Here is an 8724-nt window from a genome sequence, read left to right on the forward strand (position 1 = left end):
GTTTCATCGCGGGTCTCAAGATGGGTCGTAACAACGGCCACACTCGGCGGCAAGGAGTCGCCGCCGCGCAAAGCTCCCTTCATGACAAACCGGTCGAGGTCCGCGATTCTGGAGGAGCGCGCGTAACATCAGAGACTTTTAGCAGAGCGGGCCAGCGGAGCGGAGCGAACGAAGGGGGGCGCCACTGCGCATGCGCAGAACGCTGACGCGGCCAGCGGGTTTGCGGCGCTGCGCGCTCGCCCGCTCGCCTGGTGATTCCAGCGGAAAGCGCCCAGCGAGCGAGCGTCGTCAAAGACTAACATGGCGCCCCCCACTAGTGCGAATGTTGGCGGGTCGGCTTCACCGTGCACGGATGCGGCTCAAGCACGCCTCCAATCATCGAAAAAGCCGCGCAGATGTTTTAGCACACAAGAAGATCTCTGCCTTCTGCGGGAAGTAGCAGCTACTAGGCCATTCGGGGACGAGCTGAAGTGGATGCATGTTCTCGCCAACGTTAACCGTGCGGTGGGCCGGGAGCTGACGCTTCGCGGCATAAAAGACCGTGTGGATCTTCTCATCGGCTACTAGAGGCGGCAAGACGCGAAAAACCTGAAAAAGTGAGTGTGTTTGTTTGTTCGCTCTGCACATATTGCGCTCTTGCGCGCATGTTTATGTGACGTGCATTTTTTTTTTGCCTATGCAGATCGGGGACGGAAGAACAATATACAGAGAAGGAGCAAATACTTCAAGATCTCTCTGACTACGCGCGGGCTGTTCAATATGAGCCAAGGATTACACCAAGGAGTGCAGACTGCGCAGTGCGCAGGAAAAGGCCAGGAATGGCTACGAGAGCACAGGAGCTACGAGAGGGTCACTTGGAGGAAGAAGCTGCTGGCGACTGCTCCGCGGCAGCGTCAGCTTCGCAGATTGGGATAACCGTTGAGAGAGATGGTAAGTTTTTGTCATGCCTGCGCCTAGGTTCACATTCTCGTGTTTCCATTTCGATTGGATAGCTGTAAAGCCGCATGCACGGCCAGTAAGCTTGTGTACTAGGCTTTCTACTAGTTGCACGTGTGTGCACAGATGAAACACTCGATTTTCGATGTTGTCTGTGTTCTAGCTTGTTTCATTTTTCTCTGAGCCTCTCGTAGTGGGGAGAGGGAGTTCGCATGACTGTGCACAGAGCTGTATACGAGACTGCTGCGTGTGCGCGCTTGCCAGACTGAATTAAGTGGCAGCGGAGATGAGAGTTGCATACAAGTGTGCTGAGATTTTTTTTTTTGCCGCGCCTGGTCACAGGTGAATCTGTTTACGTGACTTGTACCTAGAGTTGACAAAATCCAGCACAAGAGACAGAAAAAAGCAGGCTAGAGAAGGATCTCAGACATCATGAGCTGATTTTGAAGTGGAACTGCTTGGCCCGTACAAAATGTGAAGGGCTGAAACGGGACAAAAATTCTTCGCCGGTATAATATTCTTGTAACTGCCACCATTCCTGCCAGGCCAAACTTCACTTGAAGGAGTGCTTGTAACTCTACTTACACAATTTCTCAGGCCCATTTTAGTGAGCGAGACCTAGCTGAACACTCCTTCTACGGCAGCGTTTGATGAGTGACAAGGGTGCGAGTTGAGACGTCAGTGGGAACGTCGGCTTGCCAGCAATGTGCTTTACATTAGTCACGCTTACCTAGAATTCATTTTGAACTTGTGTTGTATGCCAGATCGTTGAATTTCATTTATAGCAAGCAATACTAAGATGCTATTGCATAAATTGAATTTGTTGCTATAAAAGCACCGAATGAGTGAGACGAAACTCGCTGAGTAACTTGCGTTTTTTGGTTCAGAAAGGCGCAGGCTGTTCAGAGGATTTATGTCACATGCAAGGCAGCTAACTGCGCTTCAACAAAGAAAACAGCCTCTCCGCAGAAGCATCGAAGACTGGCATAAAGCAGACAAAGGATGTAAAGCAATCATTCAAAGCATTTATTACACCACAAGTTATATTGATTTTTGTATTTTTTTACATAGGCACGACAAGAGACTGAACCAAAAAACAGTAACACAGCCAAATGCAAAATATCTTTTTTACATGGGCGCAACAAAAGACTGAACCCAAAAACAGCCACATAGCCAAAAGCAAAATATGAACGCCAACTCGGACAAACAGCAGCGCAATTTGGCAACCAACCCCGCTTGTACAATTCTGCCTTCTACTGTTCTCATCCATTATAAACAGAATCTCCGGCTGCCCAGCTGCTTATGAGTATGCACGATCAGGAGCATGTATTGGAGCCGTCTCTAGCAACCAGCGATGTTGACCAGGACCATGCCGACCAAATGGATGGCGGCCAGCAGTGCCAGAACCACGTCGCATCAGGGCAACTTCAGCAACAGCGTCCTCCCTCAGCACCTCCTTCTGTGGACCAAGAGCAGCGCCGCCCTGCAACTAGGCAACAAATTGTGCCGGCCGGGCCAAGAGGCAATCCTTTGGAAATGATTATTTACCACACGTACATAGCAGGATGATGTGCATGCATACATGCATACAAATCACGAATATGTACATTGAAAACCTCGTGCGAGTAGGAGACAGAATGCACAAATCAAAATACATTTCGCCATGGCACAGCAGTTCTTGACTGGAATGCTTCTTTATCACATGAATGCTTAACATAATTGGAAACATTCCCATCTCTTTTGCTGAATAAATGCACAGGGACAAAATTTGCTTATCAGGGTACAATAGCCACAAAAGCACTACACCTAAAAGCTAGGTGCCACATAAATACATGCTTGCAGAGCATACAGTACTCAATCCCTTGAGGATGAACTGCATGACAAGCTGGTTTTAGAGTAGTTATGCTTTATCACAGGATCTGTGCTTGTCCTACGGCATTATCATGCTACACAGCAACTGTACAGAGAACGCAACGCACATACTTCAATTGACGGCCAAAATAATGTTGCTTGTCTACCTTTGCAGGGATTCGAGGATTGCAAAGCCTGGGTCTCCAGTTACTCACAATGAGGGAGAGGAATGAATTGGAGGTACGGAATAGGGAGCTGGAAATTGAGAGGAGGAAAGTGGAAAATGAGGAGCGCCGCCTTGCTATAGAGGAACGAAAGGTGGAGCTCGAAGAGAAGAGATTCCAATTAGAAGCATCCTCCCGGGAAGCAGCTCAGCAGAAAATGCTTCAACATGTACAGGAAATGTTTGACCAACAAAACAAAAAATTGTTTGATCTTCTGAGTGCACACCATATATAATATTGATAACCAAATAATTGTGTATCATTTCAATTAAGACACATCTGTAGTGTTGTGAATAAAAAAAGTGTTCAGTTTAGCAGCTGTGTGGTGTAATAAGCACTACTGAGGGGCAAGGTAAACCTCTAAAGGTGGTGGATCAAGGTCAAAATACTGCGACACCTGGGCGCTGTAGAGACAGGTATGGCAATTTGCAAGAAGCCCACTGGCTTTGTGTATACGTGGCAGGTTCTGTAGGTAAAGCTTCTGATTTTTTTTGAAGTCCACGAAGGCAAAAAGTCTCGTAATTTTCCCAAAGCCCTATTCCAGAGCCTGCCTCACACTACTCATAGATTTGTTGAATGCTTGCTGCTCAGGGGTCAAGGACACACCGCCATAGGGCTTCAGCAGAAGGGGCCTCAAGGGGTAGGCAGGGTCCCCGTAGATGACATAGTTATGCCCCTGAACAAGCTTTTCCAACTTTGCATATGCTTTGCTGTTTCCAAAGTTACCTGAAAGAGACAAAACAAACTGTATAATAAGATGACATTCAATCTTGCCTGTTTCCAAGCACCTAGCGTAGGATGAGATAAAGCTGTCCTGATATAAATGAATCAGTTCTTAAATAGATGGAAAGAGTATCTTAATTTACGAAACCAAGAGGTGATTACAAATGAAGAGCAGTCGAATGGTGTAGGTGTGTCTTCTGGTGTAGAGCAAGGGTCCGTTCTGGGCTTACTATTGTTTTTAATTCGTGTGAATGATATTTGTGACTGTATATCCTCTTGTGCACAACCATTCGCGGACGATTGCATGATGTACGCACAAATTACTAATTCAAATGACCATCTAATTACAGGAAGGCTTAAATAAGGTTGCCATATAGTGCGATACATGGGACATGCAAATTAACTTAAACAAAGCAGTACACATATGCTTCACTAGAAAAAAGGCCATAAATATGCCTGTAATATTAATGGAGCAAATTTACAGTCACTGGCTGAGCACCAATATCTAGGCGTTTACATAACAGCCAATCTCACATGGAATCGACATATTGATTTTACTGCAGCTAAAGCCTGCAGAGTTATAGAGTCCAGCAGAGTTTTGGGGTTCATCTGCAGAAGCACGAAACAGCTGCCCGCTGAAATAAAAGCACTTATATACGAGAAGTCTGCCCGGTGTCTACTTGAATATGGGGGCACAGTGTGGCATCCCTGTACAGTGAGTAATATTCGAAAATTACAAAGACTACAGAACATGGCACTCTGCTTTGTTTTTAACAACTACTCAAACAACTGCAGTGCAGCAACTGCAAAAGACAGTCTTGGCTGGGACACGCTTGAAAATAAAGAAAAATCCGTCGTCTGAAATTCTTTCATAATATCTTCCATTACAAAACAGGTGAAGAACCCAGTCAGCACACGCCGAGTCCCAATTGAATTTCGTAGCGTGAAGATCACAAGAACAAGTTGAAAGATATTTACTGTAGAACCCACCTCTTTAAAATGTCATTTTTTCCCCCGAGGTATCAGGGAATGGAATCGATAGTGCTCTTGCAACTGTCATACCATTGTAGCATATATCTGACTTCCGATGTAATTCCTGCATTTACGCTCTTAATGCCGTACAGGCACTGTGGATTCACTGGTAAATAAAAAAATAAATAAGCAACAACGCTTTGTTCAGGCGGCTGAGCTTGCTAGTTACTCACCAGCGTCATGTTTGCTTCCGGGATACGATCCATCTAACTGACAGGTAATCGCACTCGGGCACATTATGGACTGATATTTCAGAGCGTACACGCGTTTGTGGCCACTAAAATAAACTTTTTGGTTTCTAGATGGTCGGCATATCGGCCGCGCCGGGCCATCTATGAACGACCAGCAGTTTTTAAGAGGGGCTCCTTTCTTGTGAATGGCCTGAAAAGAGAATAAAAATGTGGGAAATCTTGACTCACAAAATTCTTGTCCTATTCACGGCTTACCTGAGAGAACGTTTCCAGCGAGTTCAGGTTGAGCCAAGCATGGTTGTTGATGTCATCTAATAGGTGAAAGAACCGCTCTTTGATGTGTCCGAGAACTGCCTTCGTCACAGACGACAAGGCAGAGCTGTGCCGCCCGAAAAGATCTTCCAGATCACAAAGCCGATTTGGATATGCGAGCCGTCGCAGGGTTATGCAGAGGGCTTCGTCCCCGGGAACTGTCACCCTCTGTGGAGTCACCACCGTTTCGAGTAGCAGTAAGGCCCTCTGCAGCCTATGTACATCATCTTTCTCAAATCGAAAGTGTGTCCTGAACACACCACTGTCGATGGCGTCAATGTTCAGAAGCCCGCGCACAGAGAGTGGGTCACGTTGAGTTTCACCGAAAACCTCCAGGCATAGCAAATCTTCTATTTCTTCCCACTTTAGTTGTGACAGGAGTAGCGGGTCTTCGAGTATGCTCTTCGGCATCTCTATAACTTGCAACACTGCTGCGGTAAAGGAAATTTGCGGTCGCGGCACGCGAACTCACGCTACAGTTTCCACACAGCGCTCCATAAACACTGCTTGCGGCATGGGGCTTCGGCTTGACTTCACCGCGACAGCCTCAAACGTTTTTTTTTTTCTCTAACACGAAATCCTTACTATTAAAATAAGAAGACCACTAATGTTAACATATACTAGAAACACAAATAATGTTCTTATTTTTCAGTTTTAGTGAAATAAAAGCAAGCGTGATGCATAATCGCTTCAGCGTAACTCTGCTTTTTACCAATAGATGGAGCAGCACAGCGCCCCGCTCTACTACGCTCATTCCGGCGTTCTAGACGCTGCGCTAAAAGTCTTACTTGCGGCGCGTTCCGCTGGCGCTCCACTGAAGGCCTCACAGCGGAGCGGAACGTAAATCCGCTCAGCTAAAACTCTCTAATAACATGAAGTGAAGTAGTTGCCTCACTGTGGGTGGATACCTCAGCTCCGGTTTTACGTAAATAATGAAGAGGGAGTTAAACACAGTGATGAACAGGTGCTTTAATTGTAGGCTGTAGACTAATTCAACCACCTGATCCAGGAAGCGGAAGTTATGAAAACATCACCGCACGTTTCTATTTGGATATTGTTGCAGTACGCTGCGCAACATGTAATAAAGAACGTGTGTAGAGAATTATGCACGAAACACAGTATAAGCACGTGACATTACAAACGCTTTGACACTACACACTTTACCCTTTCTGAAATATTTTAGCTTGCTCATGCATCTACGTTGTTATTTTTAAAACTATTGGACGTCAGAACAAATCTTTATATTATTGTTGTCTACGTGAGTTGAGAACTTTTGCTACGTGGCATACGATGAAGCTGTCTTGAAGCTGCTCGAAAGAAACCTGTCATCAGTGCATGGAGTTCAGCTCTAAGGCACAAGCGAGGTGTTCTTAAGAGCCGGCTTTCTACCAAATGTGATATCCACTGTTTTGGAGGTAGTACTCAAAAACAAAAAAAAAACGAAAATAAACAGTTCCTGCAGACTAAAATGCCAGCGTCTATGAAGGAACCTGCACCGTCACAAGCTTTCGCATGATGTAAGAAAGTTGGCGGGGGGCACAACGCACAAATGCTGTCTTCTGCACTGCGCAAGCTATCAGCATTCTCCTGCATTGTGTTCAAAAAAGAGAGCGCCAAATACAGCTAATGACGCACCATGCAATCAAAGAAACGCGCATCTGGCGTAGTGGAAGAAGTTATTGTCATGCTGCAGTTCTTAAAATGGTTAATCTAAAGTGGTCTTTCATTGAGACAACAAAGTAGGAGACGTTCATCTTGAAAACAAAAATGCTAAAGAACACAGAAAACGAAAAGAGAGACAAAAGGATGCGCGCGGACTGACAGCTGAATTATTTTCGATGAAAGATGATAATAGAACAGTTCAATAATCTCTCTTCCGATGAGTATCCCAAGTTAGAACACATTTGCAGTGCCTGTGAAAAAAAAAAGGTGCGCTTTCCGCTTCTAGACAAGACTACAATTTGATGCAGGCATAAGGACCGTAGCACAAGATAGTTAAGAACGAGCAGAAGACCGGACGTGCGGTAACTAGTTGCTAGTTACCGCTCGTCCTGTCTTCTTCTCGTTCTTTAGTCTCGTCCAAGTTCGCGGGTATTCCTCCTCTTCAACACAACAGACTTGTTCGAGGCGCATAATATTGCCACATGCCTGTGCATTCTCGTGGCGCCGTCTCCCTGCCGAACCGCCTTAACCGCTATTCTGTTGCGGTTGTTGTTGTTGTCCTCTAGATAATGGCGCGTACCCACTGCGGGGGATTGGCAAAGACACAGGCGGCAACTGATAGGTGCACAAAATGTTAAACAAGAAAATAATGATTGGGAAAAATAAAATAATAATGATAATAATAGCAATTAGTAAATAAATGAAAGAAACTCAGATGTGTAATCGAAATAAGCTAAACAAATACTGTGAGATGGGTGGCTGAAATAGAGAACGGGGCTAAATATTCCATGTTTCGGAAAGCCTTCGTTCCAGAGAAATATTGATCATGAGAAAGAGCAGAGCTTAAGACGGCAGCCGTTTAGTGTCTGTAAGGAAGTTTTGCATGGCAGAGAGCACATTCCAGTTGCTGTGCCCAAGGGAGGAAGCCCCAAGGGACAGAGCAACCCCAGCTGACAGACTTAGACCTAGCTGTTGTAACGGATGCTCCAGCAGGCGGCTCCGTAAAGAGGAGAAACGGCGGTAGGTCAACAAGAAATGATCTATCGTTTCGGGTTCTCCGCAGTACGGGCACATTCTGGCGAGCCTTAGCCATGGTGGCGGGCAGTGCCTCCTCTTCACTGTTGTTGCTTCGTGTTCCGCTCGGGAATTCGCTGCTGCCTGGCGCTTCCCGGTAAAACGTGTCCTGGCTGTCGGGACAGTCTAGCCGTGATATATTTGGTGGAGCCGGCTGGGTAACGTCCCGTGTGCACTGACCCCGAAGACGCCTTTGAAGCCAGTTTTCAGTGGGTGGACACAACCCCCGTCCACAAAGCGAGCCGCCACCTGCGAGGCCTAAATCCAGAGTTCAGCGGCCTGTCAAAACCGTCGAGGGAGATTATATAAGCCACTGGTAACCAGACCACTCAACGTTTTGGAGCTGACGCTGCGTTCGTACTCTATGCGCCCGGCCACCGCCGACGTTGCACGGTACAGGTTCCAGGACATTGAAGATTGGTTGGCCAGTTTCGATCGTGTGGCAGCCTTCTACCAGTGGGACGGTTGGTTGGTTGGTTGGCCTCAAGTAAAATGGCACATACCCACTACGGGGGAGTGGCCAAGGCACAGGTGGTGAACTATTGAAAAGATTAGCAGTTTTAGACAATAAGGAGTCGTAATAGGGTATAGGCTGACAGACTGGAGGACGCAACGACAGGGGTCCTGTTAGCTGGCAGATCGAAGATGGGAAGATGGCTTTATGTGCAAATTCGAATGCAACACATGGAGTGGTTCAATTTTGTATTGACTGAAAGAGA

The 8724-nt window shown here is 46.4% G+C and overlaps 2 pseudogenes; one reads left to right on the plus strand and one right to left on the minus strand.

Annotated features, from left to right (window-relative positions):
- Nucleotides 1–272: 272 nt before the first annotated feature.
- Nucleotides 273–3007, plus strand: LOC149326925 (uncharacterized; annotated as a pseudogene).
- A 341-nt stretch (nucleotides 3008–3348) lies between these two features.
- Nucleotides 3349–5738, minus strand: LOC149326926 (uncharacterized; annotated as a pseudogene).
- Between the last annotated feature and the right edge of the window lie 2986 nt (nucleotides 5739–8724).

This window comes from Amblyomma mixtum, chromosome 10, assembly GCF_055824585.1.
Source record: "Amblyomma mixtum isolate Tamu chromosome 10, ASM5582458v1, whole genome shotgun sequence".
Classification (NCBI taxonomy): Eukaryota; Metazoa; Arthropoda; class Arachnida; order Ixodida; family Ixodidae; genus Amblyomma; species Amblyomma mixtum.